The sequence below is a fragment of the Trachypithecus francoisi genome, unplaced genomic scaffold, assembly GCF_009764315.1.
Source record: "Trachypithecus francoisi isolate TF-2019V2 unplaced genomic scaffold, Tfra_2.0 Lachesis_group6, whole genome shotgun sequence".
Lineage (NCBI taxonomy): Eukaryota > Metazoa > Chordata > Mammalia > Primates > Cercopithecidae > Trachypithecus > Trachypithecus francoisi.
Window position 1 is genome coordinate 69,747,124 of NW_022681471.1, and position 22,312 is coordinate 69,769,435.

The 22,312-nt window shown below is 40.4% G+C and overlaps 2 pseudogenes; one reads left to right on the plus strand and one right to left on the minus strand.

Moving 5' to 3' along the window:
* Window positions 1-4,638: 4,638 nt before the first annotated feature.
* Window positions 4,639-8,286, minus strand: LOC117077730 (annotated as a pseudogene).
* Window positions 8,287-21,000: 12,714 nt separating this feature from the next.
* On the plus strand, window positions 21,001-21,790 carry LOC117077657 (annotated as a pseudogene).
* Window positions 21,791-22,312: the final 522 nt, after the last annotated feature.

Sequence of the window (22,312 nt, forward strand, 5' to 3'; positions counted from 1 at the left end):
AGTCAAACTATCCATGTTTGCAGATAACATGATTCTATATCTAGAAAAAGCCCCATAGTCTTGGCCCAAAACTCCTTACATTGATTAACAACTTCAGCAAAGTCTTAGGATACAAAGTTAATGTGCAAAAATCACTAACGCTCCTACACACCAACAACAGTCAAGGCAAGAGCCAAGTCGGGAATGTATTCCACTCACAATTGCCACAAAAAGAATAAAATACCTAGGAATACAGCTAACCAGGGAGGTGAAAAATGTCTATGAAGAGAACGACAAAACACCACTCAAAGAAATCAGAGATGACACAAACAAATGGAAAAAACATTCCATGCTCATGGATAGGAAGAATCAATATCGCTAAAATGACCATACTGCCCAAAGCAATTTATAGATTCAATGCTATTCCTGTTAAACTACCAATGACATTCATCACAGTACTAGAAAAATTATTTTAAAATTCATACGGGTTGGGCAAGGTGGCTCACACCTGTAATCCCAGCACTTTGGGACTCTGAGTTGGGCAGATCACCTGAGGTCAGGAGTTTGAGACCAGCCGGGCCAACATGGTGAAACCCCATCTCTACTAGAAATACAAAAATTACCTGGGCATGGTGGCAGGTGCCTGTAATCCCAGCTACTCATGAGGCTGTGGCAGGAGAATCGCTTTAACCCAGGAGGTGAAGGTTGCAGTGAGCTTAGATCGCACCATTGCACTACAGCCTGGGTGACAAGAGTGAAACTCCATCTCAAAACAACAACAACAAAAAATTCATGTGGAACCAAAGAAGAGACCAAATAGCCAAGGTAATCCTAAGCAAAAAGAACAAAGCTGGAGACATCATGCTACCCAACTTTAAGCTATAATACATGGCTATGGTAAGCAAAATAGCATGGTACTGGTACAAAAACAGACACATAGACTAATGGGACAGAACAGAGAACCCAGAAATGAGGCCACATAGCTGAAACTATCTGATCTTTGACAAAGCTGACAAAAACAAGCAATGGACCAGCCTGAGCAACATGACAATACCCCATCTCTACAAAAATTCAAAACTTAGTTGGGCATGGTGGCACACAGCTACTCAGGAGGCTGAGGCAGGAGCACTGCTTATGCCTGGGAGGTCAAGGCTGCAGCGAGCCATGATTGCACCACTGCACTCCAGCCTGGGCTACAGAATGAAACCCTGGCTCAGAAAAAAATAAAATAAAATTCAATTAAAATTAAAAAACAAGCAATGGGGCAAGGATTCCCTAGTCAATAAATGGTGCTGGGATAACTGGCTAACAATATTCAGAAGATTGAAACTGGACCACTTCCTTACGCCATATACAAAAATTAACTCAAGAGGGATTAAAGACTTAAAAGCCAAAACTATAAAAACCCTAGAAGACAACCTAGGCAATACCATTCTGGACATAGGAACAGGCAAAGATTTCATAATGAAGATGCCAAAAGCAACTGCAACAAAAGGAAAAATTGACGAATGGGATCTAATTAAACTAAAGAATTTCTGCACAGCCAAGGAAACTATCAACAGAGTAAATAGACAACCTACAGAATGGGAGAAAATTTTTGCAAACTATGCAGCTGACAAAGATCTAATATCCAGCATCTATAAGGAACTTAAACAAATTTACAAGGAAAAAATAAACAACCCCATTAAAAAGTGGGCAAAGGACATGAACAGACACTTTTGGAAAGAAGACATACATATGACCTACAAGCATATGAAAAAAAGCTCAACATCACTGATCATTAGAGAAATGCAAATCAAAACCACAATGAGATACCACCTTACACCAGTGAGAATGGCTACTACTATTATTATTATTATTTTGAGATGGAGTCTCACTCTGTTGCCCAGGCTGGAGTGCAGTGGTGCCATCTCGGCTCACTGCAAGCGCCACCTCCTGAGTTCACACCATTCTCCTGCCTCAGCCTCCCGAGTAGCTGGGACTACAGGCGCCCGCCACCACGCCCAGCTAATTTTTTGTATTTTTATTAGAGACAGGGTTTCACCGTGTTAGCCAGGATGGTCTTGATCTCCTGACCTTGTGATCCGCCCACCTCGGCCTCCCAAAGTGCTGGGATTACAGGCATGAGCTACCGCACCTGACCATTATTATTATTATTATTTTGAGATGGAGTCTCACTCTGTCACCCAGGCTGGAGTGTTGTGGTATGACCTCAGCTCACTGCAACCTCTGCTTCCCAGGTTCAAGTGATTCTCCTGCCTCAGCCTCCTGAGTAGCTGGGCCACCTGAGTAGCCTGCCACCACACCAGGCTAATTTTTATTTTTATGCTTTTTGAGACAGAGTTTCTCTCTTGTTGACCAGGCTGGAGTGCAATGTCATGATCTCAGCTCACCACAACCTCCACCTCCCAGGTTCAAGGGATTCTCCTGCCTCAGCCTCCCAAGTAGCTGGGATTACAGGCATGTGGCACCATGCCTAGCTAATTTTTTGTATTTTTAGTAGAGATGGGGTTTCTCCATGTTGGTCAGGCTGGTCTCGAACTCCCGACCTCAAGTGATGCACCCTGCTTGGCCTCCCAAAGTGCTGAGATTACAGGCGTGAGCCACCACGCCTGGCCAATTTTTATATTTTTAGTAGAGACGGGGTTTCACCATGTTGACCAGGCTGGTCTTGACCTCCTGATCTCAAGCGATCTGCCTTCCTCAGGCTCCCAAAGTGGTAGGATTACAGGTATGAGCCACAATGCCCAGCCCATGGATATTATCAAAAAGTCAAAAAATAATAATAACTGATTCTGGTGAGGTTGCAGAGATAAAGGAATGCTTATACACCATTGGTGGGAGTGTAAATTAGTTCAACCATTGTGGAAAACAGTGTGGTTTTTCCTCAAAGACCTAAAGACAGAACTGCCATTTGACCTAACAATCCCATCACTGGGTATATACCCAAAGGGATATAAATCATTCTATCACAAAGACACATGCATGTGTATGTACACTGCAGCACCATTCACAAGACCAAAGACATGGAATCAACTTAATGCCTATCAATGGCAGACTGGATTAAGAAAATGTGGTACATATACACCATGGGATACCATGCAGCCATAAAAAGGAATGAGATCATGTCCTTTGCAAAAACATGGATGGAGCTGGAGGCCATTATCCTTAGCAAACCAATGCAGGAACAGAAAACCAAATACCACGTGTTCTCACTTATAAATGAGAGCTACATTATGAGAAGACATGGACACAGAGGGGAATAATAGACACTGGGGCCTATTAGAGGGTGGAGGATGGGAGGAGGGAGAAGATCAGGAAAAATAACTAATGGTCACTAGGCTTAATACCTGGATGATGAAATAATCTGCACAACAAACCCCCGTGATACAAGTTTACCTATATAACAAACCTGCACATATACTCCTGAACTTAAAATTAAAGTTAAAAGAAAGAAAAAGTTGAATTTGTGAGTTTTTGTGCCCTAGTAAAATTAGATACTACTATAGTTAGTGGTAGTATTATAAAGGTCTAGAGAGAGTTAAAAAAAAAAAAAGGAATATTATGAGCAACTTATGCCCACAAATTTGATAACCTAGATGAAATGAACTAATTCTTTGTACAACACAATCTGCAAAAACGCACAGGAGAAGAAATAAACTATCTGAATAGGCCTGTCTCTATTAAAGAAATTGAATCAATAATTTTTAAGCAAAATTCACATTTTATTTAGGTTGAAATAAACTATACAAAATTGATTTTCTTCAATAACACCAATTTTTCAAAAATAACATTTTCAAATGTGATTTTCAAAAATAACACCAATATTTTTCGTATTTTTCTAGATAAACCACAACACTTAGTTTTGTAGGTTTTCCAGGTTTTTCTTATAAAGCAAGATGAGGCAGTAGATAAGAGTCGTGGAAAAAGACAGAAAAGAAAAAACAGACAAATCAGTTGTCAGTATCCATGGCCTCTGATTCTATCTTAACCATGAAACAGAAGTGTTCAACATATACCTGCTAAAAAGCTTAGGAAGATGTAGGCTCCACAAAGGAATGTAAGCAGCAACAATGAGATGTGGAAGAACGGCAGGCTCTTCCATTCAAACTGTGTTATTTGTTCCTTTAAGTTCAAGAAAGACAAAATCTACACTGAAATCCTTGTTTGGTGAGCTCACAAGCTTTTCTCCAGTAATTTCTTGTAACTGTCCAATATAGATTTTTAGCATACTTAAAACTCCTATTAGCCAAAGGTCAATTGTGGGCTTCACTATAACATTTTATAAAATGTATTCCTTCCTCCCACACGTCTTCAAAATATATTTCTTCAAACAATTCATAATGCCCAACAAGTAGAGATCCACAGTGACAATAAATGCTCTGTCTAAAATGACTTAACTAAAACAATTCCAGAGTGCCCTCAACAGAGATCACACAGAAGGAAACGTGGCACTTTCAATGCTCTCTTCTGGAAGAACAGGTAGGTCTTCAAAGCATGAGAGTTCAAACAGGGACATTTAAACAGGTAGATTATCAATGGCTAAGGTATTCAATGGAGCCCTATAGGCAAAGATATTTAGTGATTAAGTGACCTACATACACTGTACGACTTTTCTTCCAAATATCAAATATAAGAAAGCCTATTTTTAAAAGTCTCTTAGGTGTTTTCCATGGTTTCAGAATTATCTGTGGGAAACCCTGACTTACTTGTGTAGAGTTTAATATATGTGTCCACCATTAAATCCAGGTTGTGTTTTATATCAAAATTTATGTTAAGCAAAGCCAAGTTACTCAACCTTTGGTCTGTCAAAATGATCCTCAAATATGCTTTAAGACGCTTTCGTCCATTTTCATACTGCTCATTCTCAACCTTCATCACAGGAAGAATACACAGGACCTTCAGCAACGCATACACAGTAGGAAAAAACTTCATGTCAGGCAGGTGGAGGGCTTCATGGATGGTGGATGGAAGCTCTATATCTTTCCCCCCGTGTTTCCATTTGATTCTCCAACAATGACGCTCGGCTGACAGCGTGTCGGAATTGGGTAAGTTACTTCTGTACACATCAGCATAGTGTTCCTCTGATGTGTTGAATTTGAGTTGTCCCGTGACTGAGGGTACCAGAGACAAGCATTTAAGAGCTTTGAGGTGCTGTTCTGAGAATATATTTTTAAGTTCCTGAATAATGTGCTCCACTGTTGGGACACTTAGAGTTTCTTTACAGTAGCTCTCAGAGGTTAGCTGAGATTCCTGGTGAGCTCTGTGGAATTTCCCAGGGAGTTTCATTTGAATATCAAGTTTGGTTGCCAAATTTATGGCTTCCTCAAACCAAAATTCATTATAAACTTCAATATTTTCCATCACTTCGTTGAGTGAATGCAGTACTGCAGTCAAGCTACCGCCTGTAAAGAAGACATCAGAAATTTGCCCCTGGAGATTTTTCCCAAAGGCTCTTATAAAAGGACATTTTAAGAACAACAATAGTAACAATGAAATCAAAATCTGTTACTGCGCTGCAGAGTACAAATGCTCGGCCAGCTATACAGTTATTCCATCTAATATTTCTCACTGAGAATGGCAGATTTCCTTCAGTTCTTTACCCCTTTCTTTACTGTTCTGAAAAAGAAATTACATTGTGAAGTTCTAAAAGCAGTTGTGGTGATCGATGGAAAAAAGAACAAACTTCCTCAATTGTTCCTAATGCAACAGATACTCCCATAACAGGTACTGATTTTGCCAACCATATATTTAAGGCACAGGAAGAGCAGAGTGTGTAGATAGCTTGGGGATATTTCTCTAAACGTCTAGAGGCAACAACTTTCATTTTGGAAGAAAATCCGCCGGGCGAGGTGGCTCACGCCTGTAATCCCAGCACTTCGGGTGACTGAGGCAGGCGGATCACGATGGCAGGAGATCGAGACCATCCTGGCTAACATGGCAAAAACCCTGTCTCTACTAAAAATACAAAAAATTAGCTGGGCGTGGTGGTGGGCGCCTATAGTCCCAGCTACTCGGGAGGCTGAGGCAGGAGAATGGCGCAAACCCTGAAGGCGGAGCTTGCAGTGAGCCAAGATTGCGCCACTGCACTCCAGCCTGGGCGACAGAGCGAGACTCCGTCTCAAAAAATAAAAAAAATAATAAAACAAAATAAAATAAAAAGAAAAGAAATGAAAAAGAAAAAAGAAGAAGAAAATCCGCTAGACACAATGTAAGCCTGGCCACGACAATACTCCATATTGAATCCCCACTTCTCAGTTATCATAGTGTGAAACTTCACAGCCAAAATTTCTGTATCTGCTTCATAAGGCAGGAAGCCTATAAATTCCTCTCTTAGGTTATGAGATTCATCAACAAACCTCACCAACACAGGTAGGTGCTCTTCCCTGCTATGTCCACTACATCATCACTGGTAATGGAAAAGAAGTGTGAGTCTCTCACTTCCCTGTTTGTTTCTTCTTGAATACAGCTCTCACAGATCTCTAGCATCTGCCTCTGCTGTGTTTTTGAACAAAACAACGTGTTAACTGCTGTTGTCTCAAACAGCTTTCTCAGAACCTCTTCACCAGAATTTATTCGGCACTCCAGCAGTGCCTGAAAGTTATCTGGAGTAAAGAGACCTTCTGGGATTTCGTTAGCCTCATGTCCATCCAGAGGTATGTTTTGCTTTCCCATCAGAATTAATATTTCAAATAGAGATTTTAGGTATTCTTTGTTTTCTTTCTCTTCAAGGGTTAGAGGTAAAATGTCCTCATTCTTGCCCTTCACCCTCTTCTTCACTGGGGTTCTGAGCATGTATTATTATTGGTTTTCTTTATGTTTTTGTTCCTGCTCAGAAGTTCATCAATTTTTTTTTCTGTTTCAATGTCCTGATTTTGTCTTCACTCAGTTCTTTTATTCGTTTTCTGTGTCTACTATGTGGGTTGTTCAAATGACTGGTAAGGTCAAATATTGTTGGTATGCATTATCTCAAAGAACTGTCCTATGAAGACTAGTTCTGCAGATCATGGAGGTCTCAAAATCTTTGGCACATAATCGATAATGTTTATTTAGCTGATCAGGTGTTTTATCTTCTAAGTCTACTCTCCTACAATTCTCCACCCATGGCATCTGGCGGGGCCCATGGGAACCTGAAGAAGGCCAGGTTGTACTGCGTGCTCTTCCGTGTGCACTTGTGGGCAGCGCAGAAGTTTGCCTCAGGGCAGTCCGCCTGCCCGTCAGGGCTGTGGAGGGGAGTGAATCAATAATTAATAACCTTCCCAAACACGATGGCACTAGGGGTCACTGGTGAATTATACCAAACATTTAAGGAAGAAATTATATAAACTCTCTACAGTCTCTTCCAGGAGGTAGAAGCAGAGGGAACACTTCCTAATTTATTCTATGAGACCACCATTACCCTAGTACCAAAACCATATGAAGGTATTACAAGAAAAGAAAACTGGCTGGGGGCGGTGGCTCAAGCCTGTAATCCCAGCACTTTGGGAGGCCTAGGCAGATGGATCACCTGGAGGTCAGGAGGTCGAGACCAGCCTGGCCAACATGATAAAACCCCATCTCTACTAAAAATACAAGAATTAGCCAGGCGTGGTGGCAGGCGCCTGTAATTCCAGCTATTCGGGAGGCTGAGGTAGCAGAATCGCTTGAACCTGGGAGGCGGGGGTTGCAGTGAGCCGAGATCATGCCATTGCACTCTAGCCTGGGGGACAAGAGCTAGACTTCCTCTCAAAAAAAAAAAAAAAAAAAAGAAAGAAAGAAAAAAGAAAGAAAGAAAACTACAGGCCAACATCTCATGAATGTAGATTCAAAAAATCCCCATCAAAATATTAGTAAATATCCATAATGAATAAAAATTATGCACCTTGACCATGTGTGATTTATTCTATGTATGCAAGGCTAGTTCAACATTTGAAAATCAATTGATGTAATCCATCACATCTATAGGCTAAAAAGGAAAAATTGTATGATCATGTCCACAGAAGTAGAAAAAGCATTTGAGAAAATTCAACAGTCATTCTGTATGATGCTATAGTAGTGTAGACATTTGTCAAAGCCCATAGAATGTACAAAATCAAGAAGGAAAATTTAAACTATGGACTTTGAGTGATAATGGTGTGTAAAGGTTGGTTCATCAATTTGAAATACATGTACCACTTCTGGTGTGGAACGTTGATGGTGAGGGAGGTTATGCATGTGTGTGAGAAGGAGTATATGGGATCTCCCTGTACTTTTCATTCAGTTTTGCTGTGAACCTAAAACTGTTCTAAAAAGTAAAGTCTACTGTTTTTGAAAAATGGAAGAAGCCATTCTGGGTCACACCCTAAATAACTGGTAAACCTGGAACTCAACTCCAGATTTATTTGACCACAGCTGTCTTGTCCTTATCCACTGTGCCACAAGATCCACTTTGAATTTCACCCTGTTTAATATTTCTTTGCTGAACACAATTGGCTAGATGGAAAATGAACTTGACTCACCATTTAGAAAAGCAAGGAACCTAATTTTTTTGTAGAAATTATAATAATATATTTCTACTAAAGGGTACATTTCAGGAAGAAAAATGAAGGAAAAGTTAAGACATTTCTAGATAAACAAAAACTGATTATATTCATCACTAGTAGACATGCCCTACAACAAACTCTAGAGCCAATCCTTCTTCTAGGTATATACTGAAAGGAGATGAAATCACCATCTTGTAAAGATATCTGCACTCTCAAGTCATTGAAGCATTATTCACAATAGCCACAATATGGATACAACATTGAAAGAACACATTCCTCCCTATATCACAGCCTTGAGCCCGACACATCACATCCCCCCCATATGCCTCCACTTCCTGGGCCCGACACAAACACGTTCCTCCATATATCTCAAAGAAAAACAACACCTGGAGAATCTCCGATAAGGTTACAACCGTCTGTAAAAGCGCAGGAACCATAAGAAAGCTGCTAAAAGTATAACTTAATACGTTAACCAATTGTAATGCCGTAACCAAGAAGAATTCCCTTGTAACCTTACATATCCTGTTTTCATCAGGCTATAAAAAGTGAGCACATGCATTGTTCGGGGCCCTCTTGTATGTTTTAGAACGGAGGGACCAAGTTTGAACTTGCATTAAAGATCCTTGCCGCTTGGCTTTGACTCTGGACTCTGGTGGTCTTCTTCAGGGAATAAACGGTCTGGGCATAACAACATAAGTGTCCATCAATGAACAAATGGATAAAGAAAATGTGTTACATATGTATATAGATATGTGTGTGTTCTTATTTATACAAACCCACATATATAATGAAATATTATTCAGCCTTTAAAAAGGAGATACTGCCATTTGCCACAAAATAGATGGAGCTGGAGGACATTATGCTAAGTAAAATAAGCCAGATAAAGAAAGAAAAATATAGCATAATCTTATTTATATTGTGCACTCTATTTTTTAAAAGTCAAATATATAGTACAGAGAGAATGAAACAGTGGTTACTATGGGTGGGGATAGGGAAGAAACAGGAAAATGTAGGTCAAAGGATACAAAGGAGCAGATATGTCAGATGAACAAGTCTAGAGTTTTAACATACCACATTAGGACTGTAGTTAATAAAATTGTATTAAAGATTCTTGTCAGCTAAGTAGAGTTTAGCTATTCTTGTCACAAAAGAAGTAACTATGTGAGATGATAAATATGTTAATTTGCTTCACCACAGTAACTATTTTACTATCTACATGTATTCCATAACATGTTTTAAACCGGAATACACAATAAGATTTATTTATTTTTTTTATTTTTTTTATTTTTTTGAGGCGGAGTCTCACTCTGTCGCCCGGACTGGAGTGCAGTGGCCGGATCTCAGCTCACTGCAAGCTCCGCCTCCCGGGTTTACGCCATTCTCCTGCCTCAGCCTCCCGAGTAGCTGGGACTACAGGCGCCCGCCACCTCGCCCGGCTAGTTTTTGTATTTTTAGTAGAGATGGGGTTTCACCGTGTTAGCCAGGATGGTCTCGATCTCCTGACCTCGTGATCCGCCCGTCTCGGCCCCCCAAAGTGCTGGGATTACAGGCTTGAGCCACCGCGCCCGGCCAGATTTATTTTTTAAAAATGCCGAAGAGAGTCTTCCAGACTGAAATAAAAGGAAAACAGAAAGTAACTCAAGGATAGCCAAAGAAATAAAGAACAATGGTAAAGGTAGGTACGCAAGTGTTATTGGCTAAATTGTGTCCACCAAAATTTATGTATTAAAGTCCTGGCTTCCAGTACTTCAGGATGTGACTATATTTGGAGAAAGGGTATTTAAGAAGTAATTAAGTTAAAATAAGGTCATTGGAGTGGGACTTAATCCCATATGACTAGTATCCTTATAGGAAGTGGAGATTAGAATACAGATACCCACAGAAGAAAAACTATGCAAAGACACAGGGAGAAGATGGCCATCTACAAGCCAAGGAGAGAGGCTGCTAAAGGAACTAACCTGGTCGAAACCTGGATCCAGGACTTCTATTCTCTATAACTATTGGAAAATAAATTTTTATTGTTTAAGCCACTCAGTCAGTGATACTTTGTTATGACAGCCCTAGCTACCTAATATAATAGGTAAGTATAAAAAGCCAGTAGTAGTGCTTATTTGGTTTGTAACCATTTTATTCTGTAGAATTTAAAGGACAAAGATATAAAATAATAATTTTAAAGTTATGCTAATGGGTACACAATGTATAAAGGTGTAATTTGTGACAATAACAACATAAAAGAGGGACAGAGCTGTAAGGGGTCAGACTTTTCAAGTACTATTGAAGCTAAGTATTAATTCAAAGTTGAGTGTTACAAAGTTAAGACAGCAATTGTAATCCCCAGGGTAATCACCAAGGAAAAAACTGAAAATACACAGAAAAAGAAACAAAGAGGGATTCAAATGGTACACTAACAAAAAAAAAATTAATTAATCACAAAAGGAAGCACTAATGGAGGAAGTGAGAAACAAAAAAGATAATATATTAGTATGCTAGGGCATATAAATATATATGTATATATAAAATACTATATATAAAAGACACATATTAGTATGCTAGGGCTGCCATAACAAAATATAACATAAAGGGTGGTTTAAACAACAGAATTGTGTTTCCTCACACTTATGGAGTCCATAAGTTCAAGATCAAGGTGTTAGCAGGTTTAGTTTCTCCTAAGTCCTTCTTCTTGTCTTCAGATGGCTTCCTTCCCATGCATCCTCACATGGTCTTTTCTCTATGCATGCACATCCTGGCATCTCTCAATGTGTCTTAGTCTAATAAGGACATCAGTCAGATTCGATCAGAGCCCACCCTAATAGCCTCATTTTTACTTATTTACCTCAAAGGCCCTATTGCAAATATAGTTACAATCTGAGGTACTGGGGGTTAGGCTTTCAACATATAAATGTTGAGGAACCACAATTCAGCCCGTAATAAGACATACAGAAAACATGGCCAGGCATGGTGGCTCACACATGTAATTTCAGCACTTTGGGAGGCCAAAGCTGGAGAACAGCTTGAGGCCAGAAGCTTGAGACCAGCCTGGGCAACATAGTGAGACCCCATCTCTATGAAGCAAATTCAGTTAAAAAGCATTAACCAGGAATGGTGATGCACACCTGTACTCCCAGCCAGGGTGACAGAGTGAGAGCCCATATCTTTAAAAATGTAATTTGTGACATCAATAATATAAAATAGGGGAGTGACATTGTAAAGGAGTAAAGTTTTTGTTGTTAAGTTGTTGTCAGTTTGAAATGGAATGTTATAACTTTAAAACATTTTATGTAGTTGCAATGATAATCACAAAGAAAATACTTATAGAATATACACAAAAGGAAATGAGAAGGAAATCAAAGCAGGTCACTATAAGAAAAAAAAAAACCAGTGAAACATGAAGGAAGGCAGTAAGAGAAGAAAGGAGGGAAAAGGGACAAAACATACAGAAAACAACAAAATGGCAATAAGAAGTACTTCTCTATCAGTAATTACTTTAAATGTAAGTGGATTAAACTCCCCAAAATACATACATTGCCTGAATGGATAAAAAATCAGGATCCACCTGTTTGCTATCTACAAGAGACTCACCTTAGATCTAAGGACATGCGTAGACTTAAAGTGAAGGGATGGAAAAAGATACTACATAAAAATGGTAACCAAATAGAGCAGGATGACTGTACTAATATCAGACAAAATAAGCTTTAAGTCAAAAACTGTAATAAGAGACAAATAAGGACATTATATAGTAATAAAAGAGACAATTCATCAAAAAATTATAAATATTCATGCAACAAACATCAGAGCTCCTAAATATATAAACTTTGACAGAATTAAACAAGAAAAGAGACAGCAAAAAATATGAAAAATAGACAGCAAAATAGTAATAGTAATAGGAGACTTTGATGCCTTACTTTTAATAATGAACAGATAGAGCAACTAGACAAAAAGTCAATAAGAAAATGAAGGACCCGAACAAAACTGTAGACCTGTTGGACCTAACAGACATATAGAACAGTCCACCCAAAAAGAACAGAATATGAACATGGGACCTTCTCTAGGAAAGACTTCATGTTAGACCACAAAACAAATCTTAACGAGTTCAAAAAGATTGAAATTATGCAAAATATATCTTCCAATCACAATGAAATAAAACCAGAAATGAATAGCAGAATGAAACAAATATGTGGAATTTAAATAACACATTCTTTTAAAAAAGGCTTAAAATATATTTTAATAAATAATAACACATTCATGTACAGTCAATGGGCCAGAAAGGATGTCATGAGGGAAATTAGAAAATACCTTGAGACAAATGAACATGAGAATATTACACATCAAAACTTATGGGATGCAGCAAAAGCTAAGTGTCAAGTTTATACGTGTAAACACATACATTATAAAAAAAAACATCTCAAATCAACAATCTTACTTTATACTTCAGGGTACCAGGAAAACAATAACAATCTAAATACAATGCTAGCAGAAGGAAGGGAATAATAAAGATTAATCAGAGATAAAGGGAATAGAGAATAGAATGCATCAATGAAACTAAGAGTTGTTTTAACAAGAGCAACAAAATTGACAAATCCTTAGGCCAGTCATGGTGGCACACACCTCTAATCCCAGCACTTTGGGAGGCCAAGGTGGGAGGATTGCTTGAGGCCAGGAGTTTGAGGCCAGCCCGAATAACATAGCAAGACTCTGTCTGTACCAAAAAAAAAAAAAAAAAAAAAAAAAAAAAGAAAAAGAAAAATCTTTTAGCTATATTAACTAAGAAAAAAAGAGAAGATTCAAATAACTAAAATTAGAAATGAAAAAAATGGAACATTACAACTGATGCCAAAGAAATTTAAATGACAGTTAAAAAATACTATGAGCAGTTGTATGCCGACAAATTGAACAAACTAGAAATAGATAAATTCATAGAAACACACAACCTACCAAGACTGAATCATGAATAGAAAATATTAACATATCAATAACTAGTAAGAAGACTGAATCAGAAATCATAAAACCTCCCAATAAACACAAACCCAGTAAGAAGGAGGCAGAACGGCTAGACGCAGTGACTAATGCCTGTAATCCCAGCACTTTGGGAGGCCAAGGCAAGTGGATCACTTGAGGTCAGGAGTTCAAGACCAGCCTGGCCAACATGGTGAAACCCCGTCTCTACTAAAAATACAAAAATTTGCTGGATGTGGTCACGTGCACCTGTAGTCCCAGCTACTCAGGAGTCTGAGGCAAGAGAAAAGCTTGAACTTGGGAGTCGGAGGTTGTTGTGAGCTAAGACCGTGCCACTGCACTCCAGCCTGGGCGACAAGAGTGATACTCCATCTCAAAAAAGAAGAAGAAGAAGGAGGAGGAGGCGGAGAAGGAGAAGGAGGAGGAGGAGAAGGAGGAGGAGGAAGGGGAGGAGCAAGATGGTTAAACAGAAGCCTCCATTGATTGTCCTCCCCACAGAAACACCAAATTAAACAACTATCCACACAATAAAAGTCCCTTCATAAGAATCAGTCATCAGGTGAGTGATCACAGTACCTGGTTTTAGCTTCATATCACTGAAAGAGGCCCAGAAGAGGGTAAGAAAGGCAGTTGTCAGTTGTAGACACTACATCTCTCATCTCCTGGCAGTGACAGTATGGTGTGGAGAGAGAATATGTGCACTTGGGAAAGGGAGAGTGCAGTGATTGTGGGACTTACATTAGAACTCAGTGCTGTCCTGTCACAGTAGAAAGCAACACTGGGCACAACTCAGCTGGCACCCATGGAGGGAGCATTTATACCAGCCCTAGCCAGAGGGGAGTCACCCATCCCAGTGGTTGGAACCAGAATTCTGGCAAGCCCCACCACAATGGGATAAACTGCTCTAGCATCCTAAATAAACTTGAATGACAGTCTAGGCCACAACACCAGGCAGGGCAGCTTACAGCTCCAGGAGAGACTCCTCCCTCATCTTAAAGAGAAGAGAGGAAAGAGTAAAGAGGGCTTTGTTTTGCAACTTAGATATGAGCTCAGCCACAGTAGGAAAGGGCACTGGGCAGAGTCCTGAGGCCTCCCTTCCAGGCCCTGGCTACCAGATGACATTTCTAGACACACCCTGGGCCAGAAGGGAATGGCTGCCTTGAAGGGAAAGACACAGTCCTGGCAAGATTAATCACCTGCTAACTGAAGAGCTCTTGGGCTCTGAATAATCAGTAGTGATATCCTGGTAATACTTGCCATGGACTTTGGGTAAGACTCAGAAATATGCTGGCTTCAGGCATAACCCAGCACGTTCCAGGCTGTGGTGGTTACAGGGAGTGTATTAGTCCATTCTCACACTGCTATAAATAACTGAGTCTGGGTAGTTTATAAAGGAGAGGTTTAATTGGCTCATGGTTCTGCAGGCTGTACAGGAAGTATGATGCTGGTCATCTGCTTAGCTTCTGGGGGGACATCAGGAAACTTAAAAGCATGGCAGAAGTCAAAGGGGGAGCCAGTACTTCTCACATGGCAAAAGCAGGAGGAAGAGGGGAGGGGAGAGGTGCTACACACTTTTAAACAACCAGATCTCATGAGAACTCTATCACAAGAACAGCACTAGGGGAGATGGTGCTACACCATTAGAAACCACCCCAATGTTCCAGTCACCTCCCACCAGGCCTCACCTCCGACATTGGGGATTACATTTCAACATGAGATTTGGGTGGGAACACAGATCCAAACCATGTCATTCTGCCCCTGGCCCTTCCAAAATGTCATTTCCTTCTCACATTTCAAAATGCAATCATGCCTTCTTGACAGTCCCCCAAAGTCTTAACTCATTTCAGCATTGACTCAAAAGTCCACAGTCCAAAGTCTCATCTGAGACAAGGCAAGTCCCTTCTGCCTATGAGCCTGTAAAATAAAAAACAAGTTAGTTACTCCCAAGAAACAATGGGGCTACAGGCATTGGATAAATACTCCCATTCCAAAGGCAAAAATCAACCAAAAAAATGGGGGCTATAGGCTCCATGCAAGTCCAAAACTTAGCAGGGCAGCCATTAAATCTTAAAGCTCCAAAATAATCTCCTTTGACTCCATGTCTTACATTCAGGGTATAGTGGTGCAAGGGCTGGGCTCCCAAGACCTTGGGCAGCTCCACCCCTGAGGCTTTGCAGGGTATAGCCCACACAGCTGCTTTAATGGGCTGGCATTGAGTATCTGCAGCTTTTCCAGGCACATGGTGCAAGTTGTCAGTAGATCTACTATTCTGGGGTCTGAAAGATGATGGCCCTCTTCTCACAGCTCCACTATGCAGTGCCCTAGTGGGGACTCTGTGTGGAGGCTCCAACCCCACATTTCCCCTCTGCACTACCCTAGCAAAGGCTCTCCATGAGGGCTCTGCCTCTGTACCAGGCTTCTGCCTGGACACCCAGGCTTTTCCAAACATCTTCTGAAATCTAGGGGGAGCCTCCTAAGCCTCAACTCTTGTACTGTGCACACCTGAAGGCTTAACACCATGTGGAAACTGCCAAGGCTTATGGCTTGCACCCTCTGGTGCAGCAGTCCAAGCTGTATCTGGGGCCCTCTCAGCTATGGCTGGAGCTGGAGCAGCTGGGATGGAAGGAGCAGTGTCCCAAGGCTGCACAGTGCACCAGACCCTGTGCCTAGCCCATGAAACTATTCTTCTCTCCTAGGTCTCTGGACCTGTGATGAGAAGTGCTACCACAAAGGACTCTGAAATTCCCATTGTCTTGGTTACCAGTATTTGCTTTCCTTTTAGTTATGCAAATTTCTGTAACCTGCTTGAGTTCCTCCCCTGAAAATGGCTTTGTTTTTCCACCACATGGCCAGGCTGCTGATTTTCCAAACTTTTATGCTCTGCTTCCCTTTTAATATAAGTTCCAGTTTTACATTATTTGTTTGCTTACACATTTGAACGTAGGTAGTTAGAAGCAGCCAGGTCACATCTTGAATGCTTTGCTGCTTATAAATTTATTCTGCCAGATACCCTAAATCATCACTCTCAAGCTCAAAGTTCCACAGATCCCTAGAGCAGGGGCACAATGCCTCCAAGTTCTTTGCAAATGCATAACAAAAGTGACCATTGCTCCAGTTCTCAATAAGTTCCTCATCTCCATCTGAGTCCTCCCCAGCCTGGTCTTCATTGTCTATATCACTATCAGCATTTTGGTCACAACAATTTAACAAGTCTCTAGGAAGTTTCAAATTCTCCCTCATCCTCCTGTCTTCTTCTGAGCCCTCCACACTTCTAACCTCTGCCCATTACCAGCAGCAGTTCCAAAGCTGCTTCCACATTTTCAGGAATCTTTATAGAAATGTCCCACTCCTTGGTACCAATTTTTTGTATTAGTCAGTTCTTATACTGCTATAAAGAAATACCAGAGACTGGGTAATTTACAAAGAAAAAGAGGTTTAATTGGCTCATATTTCCACAGGTTGTACAGGAAGCATGATGCTGGTCATCTGCTCGGCTTCTGGGGAGGCCTCAGGAAACTTAAAATAATGGCAGAAGGTGAAGGGGGAACCAGTACTTCTCACATGGCTGGAGCAGGAGGAAGAGAGAGAGAGAGGGGAGGTGCTACACAATTTTAAATAACCAATTCTCATGAGAACTCTATCAAGAACAGCACTAGGGGGATGGTGCTAAACGATTAGAAACTACTCCCATGTTCCAATCACCTCCCACCAGGTCTCACCTCCAACATTGGCGATTACAACTTGACATGAAATTTGGGTGGGGACACAGATACAAGCTGTATCAGGGAGACACTCCTTCTGTTTGAGAAAAGAGGAAACAAGAGGAAAGGGGACTTTGGCTCTCTTGCAGCTTAGGTGCCAGCTCAGCCACACACCAAGAGCCTGCTTGGGGTCTCCGATTTTAGGCTGTGATTCTGGTATGGCATGTCTGGACCTGCCCTGGGCCTGAGGGGAGCCCACTGCCATGAAGGGAGTGTCTCAGGCCTGGAAGCATTCACCATAAACTGACTGAAGAACTCTTAGGCCTTCGGTGAACTTAAGTGGAAGCCAGGGAGTACTCGCCACAGGCCTGAGGTGGTGGTGGCCATGGTGAGAGAGTTCTCTGCTTGTGGAAAGGGGAGGAAAGAGTGGGAGGGACTTTGTCCTGTGGTTTGAGTGCCAACTCAGCTGCAGTAGAGTAGAGAACCAGGTAGATTCCTAAAGTTTCTGACTCCAGGCCCTGGCTCCCAGACAGCATCTCTGGACCCAACAGTGGTAGCAATGCAGTGGTTATTGTGGGCCTTCGGCAAGACTCAGTACCATGGTCTGACCCAGCAGATTCAATGGTGGTGGTCACAGAGGTACTTGTATCACTCTTCCACTAGCTCCAACCAGCTCAGCACAAACAGAGAGATTCCATTTGTTTGGGAGAAAGTAAGGGAATAGAACAAAAGTCTCTGCCTGGTAATCCAGAGAATTCTTCAGAATCGTATCCAAGACCACTAAGGTGGTACCTTTATGAGGCTACAAGAACCACAGCATTACTGGGCTTACAGTGCTTCCTAATGTAAATATGACTGCAGAGACCAAAAATGTAGATTAAAACCCTCAAATCTCTTTGAACACCTGGAAAGCCTTCCCAAGAAAGACAGGTACAAACAAGCCCAGACTGTGAAGACTATGATAGATATTAACTCTTCAATGCCTACATACCAATGAACATCTAAAAGCATCAAGACCATCTAGGAAAACACGACCTCACCAAACAAACTAAATAAGGCATCAGGGACAGATAATTCAGATAATTCAAAATAACTGTGTTGAGGAAAGTCAAAGAAATTCAAGATAACACAGATAAGGAATTCAAAATCCTATCAGGTAAATTTAACAAAGAGATTAAAATAATTTTAAAAGAGTCAGGCAGAAATTCTGGAGCTAAAAAATGCAACTGGCATGCTGAAGAATGCATCAGGGTCTTTTAATACCAGAATTGATCAAGCAGAAGAAAGAATTAGTGAGCTTGAAGATGGGCTATTTGAAAATACACAGTCAGAGGAGACAAAAGAAAAAGAATAAAAAGAATGAGGCATGCCTACAAGATCTAGAAAGTAGCCTTAAAAGGGCAAACTTAGAAGTTATTGGCCTTAAAGAGGAGGTAAAGAGAGAGACAGGGGTAGAAAAATTATTCAAAGGGATAATAACAGAGAATTTCCCAAATCTATTGAAAGAGATCAGTATTCAAGTACAAGAAGGTTATAGAACACCAAGCAGATTTAACCCAGAGAAGACTACCTCAAAATATTTAATAAACAAATTCCCAAAGGTCAGGAATAAAGAAAGGATCCTAAAAGCAGCAAGAGAAAATAAACAAATAACATACCATGGAGCTCCAATATATCTGGCAGCAGATTTTCCAGTGGAAGTCTTACAGGCCAGGAGAGAGTAGCATGACACATTTAAAGTGCTGAAGGATCAGAACATTTACGCTACAATAGTATATCTGGTGAAAATGTCCTTCAAACATGAAGGAGAAATGAAGACTTCTGAGACCAAAAAAAGGCTGAGGGATTTCATCAACAAGAGATGTGCCCTATAAGAAATGCTAAAGAAAGTTCTTCAATCTAAAAGATAAGGCTGTTAATGAGCAATAAGCATTCATCTGAAGGTACAAAACTCACTGGTAATAGTAAGTACACAGAAAACATAGAATGGTATCACTCTGGCCGGGCGTGGTGGCTCAAGCCTGTAATCCCAGCACTTTGGGAGGCCGAGACGGGCGGATCACGAGGTCAGGAGATCGAGACCATCCTGGCTAACACGGTGAAACCCCGTCTCTACTAAAAAATACAAAAAAACTAGCCGGGCGAGGTGGCGGGCGCCTGTAGTCCCAGCTACTCCAGAGGCTGAGGCAGGAGAATGGCGTGAACCCGGAGGCGGAGCTTGCAGTGAGCTGAGATCTGGCCACTGCACTCCAGCCCGGGCTAGAGCGAGACTCCATCTCAAAAAAAAAAAAAAAAAAAAAGAATGGTATCACTCTGTAATTGAGGTGTGTAAACAACTCATATCTTGAGTAGAAAGACTCAATGATGAACTGAAGAAAAATAATAACCACAGAAACTTTTCAAAGACATAAATAGTACAAGATATAGGCCAGGCATGTTGGCTCACGTCTGTAATCCCAGCACTTTGGGAGGCTGAGGTGGGCAGATCACAAGGTCAAGAGTTCAAGACCAGCCTGGCCAACATGGTGAAACGCCATCTCTACCAAAAATACAAAAAGAAAATTAGATGGGCATGGTGGCATGTGCCTGTAATCCCAGCTACTCAGGAGGCTGAGGCAGGGGAATTGCTTGAACCAGGACCCAGGAGGTGGAGGTTGCAGTGAGCTGAGATTGCACCACTCTGCTCCAGCCTGGGCTACAGAGCAAGACTCCGTCTCAAAAAAAAAAAAAAAAAAAAATATATATATATATATATATGCACACACACACATAATAAACTTAAAAACAGGAGGACAAAATTAAAGTGTAGGGTTTTCATTAGTTTTTTCTTTTTTAGTGAGAATGGAAAATGACAAGGATGCCCACTTTCAGCACTGTTATTCAACATAGTACTGGAAGTCCTGGCTAGGGCAATCAGAGAAGGCAAAGAAACAAAGGCATCCAAATTGGAAAGGAAGAGGTCAAATTATTCTTGTTCACACTACGCAATTAGTGTTATGTTGTCATCAGTTTAAAATAATGGGTTACAAGATATTATTGGCAAGCCTCATGGTAATCTCAAATCAAAAAACATACTATAGATATATTAAAAATAAAAAGCAAGAAATTAAATCAGACCACCTGAGAAAATCACCTTCACTAACGGGTGTACAGGAAGGAAGAAAAGAAGGAAGAGAAGACCACAAAACCACCGGAAAACAAAGAGCTAAAGTCCTTACATATCAATAATAACATCAAATGCAAATGAACTAAACTCTCCAATCGAAATACATAGAGTGGCTGAATGGATGAAAAAATAAGATCTGTTGCCTAAAACAAACATACTTCACTTATAAAGACACACATAGTCTGAAATGAAGGGATGGAAAAAGATATACCATAGTTCACATTAAAATGTAAACCAAAAAAGAGCAGGAGTAGCTATATTTATATCAGACACAATAGATTTCAAAACAAAAACTTTATGAAGAGACAGAGAACATCACTATAAGGGGTTCCCTCAGCCAGAGAATATAACAATTTTAAATATATATACACCTATGCACCCAATACTGCAGCACCCAGATATATAGAGCCAAAGAGAGAGATAAGTCCCAATACAATAATAGTTGGAGACTTCAGCACCCCACTTTCAGCATTGGACAGATCTTCCAGACAGAAAATCAACAAGGAAATATTGGATTTAATCTGTACTATAGACCAAAGGGACCTAATAGATATTTACAGGACATTCCAGCCAATGGCTGCAGAATACGCATTCTTCTCCTCACCACATGGATCATTCTCAAGGATAGACCTTATGTTAGGCCATGAAACAGTCTTAAAACATTTTAAAAGTTGAAATTATAGCTATTTTCTGTGGCACCTCAGAGGTGTTCAGCTGCTTCAAGATGAAGCTGAACATCTTCTTCCCAGCCACTTGCTGCCAGAAACTCATTGAAGTGGATGATGAACGCAAACTTCACACTTTTTGAGAAGCGCATGGCCACAGAAGTTGCTGCTGATGCTCTGGGTGAAGAATGAAAGGGTTATGTGGTCCAAATCGGTGGTGGGAACGACAAACAAGGTCTCCCCATGAAGCAGGGTGTCTTGACCTGTGGCTGTGTTCGCTTGCTTGCTACTGAGTGAGGGGCATTCCTGTTACAGACCAAGAATGTGGAGAGAGAAAGAGAAAATCAGTTGTGGTTGCATTGTGGATGCCAATCTGAGCGTTGTCATCTTGGTTACTGTAAAAAAAAAAAAAAAAAAAAAAAAGGAGAGAAGGATATTTCTGGATTGACTGATACTATGGTGCCTCGTTGCCTGGGGCCCAAAAGAGCTAGCAGAATCTTCAAACTTCTCAACCTCTCTAAAGAAGATGATGTCTGCCAGTACGTTGTAAGAAAGCCCTTAAACAAAGAAGGTAAGAAACCTAGGACTAAAGCACCCAAGATTCAACATCTTGTTAATTCATGTGTTCTGCAACACAAATGGTGGTGTATTGCTCTGAAGAAGCAGGGTACTAAGAAAAATAAGGAAGAGCCTGAAGAATATGCTAAACTTTTGGCCAAGAGAATGAAGGAGGCTAAAGAGAAGTGCCAAGAACAAATTGCGAAGAGATGAAGACTTTCCTCTCTGCGAGCTTCTACTTCTAAGCCTGAATCCAGTCAGAAATAAAATTTTTTGAGTAACAAGTAAATAAGATCAGACTCAAAAAAATGAAATTATATCAAATAGCTTCTCTGACCACAATGAAATGAAATAAAATAGAAATCAATAGCAAGAGGAATTTTGAAAACTATGCCAACACATGGAAATTAAATTATATGCTCCTAAATGACCAGTGGATCAATGAAGAAATTAAGAAAGAAATTGAAAAAAATATTGAAATAAACCATAACAGAAACACAACATACCAAAACTTTACGGGACACGACAAAAACAATACTAAGAGGGAAGTTTATAGCTGTAAGTGCCTACATCAAAAAAAGAAAACTTCAAACAAAAAATCTAATGGTACATCTTAAAGAACTACGAAAGCAAGAGCAAATCAAATCCATAGTTAGGAGAAGAAAAGAAATAATAAACATCAGAGCAGAAATAAATGAAATTGAATCAAAAAAATACAAAAGATCAACAAAACAAAAAGTTGGTTTGAAAAGATAAATAAAATTGACAAACCTTTAGCCATACTAAGGA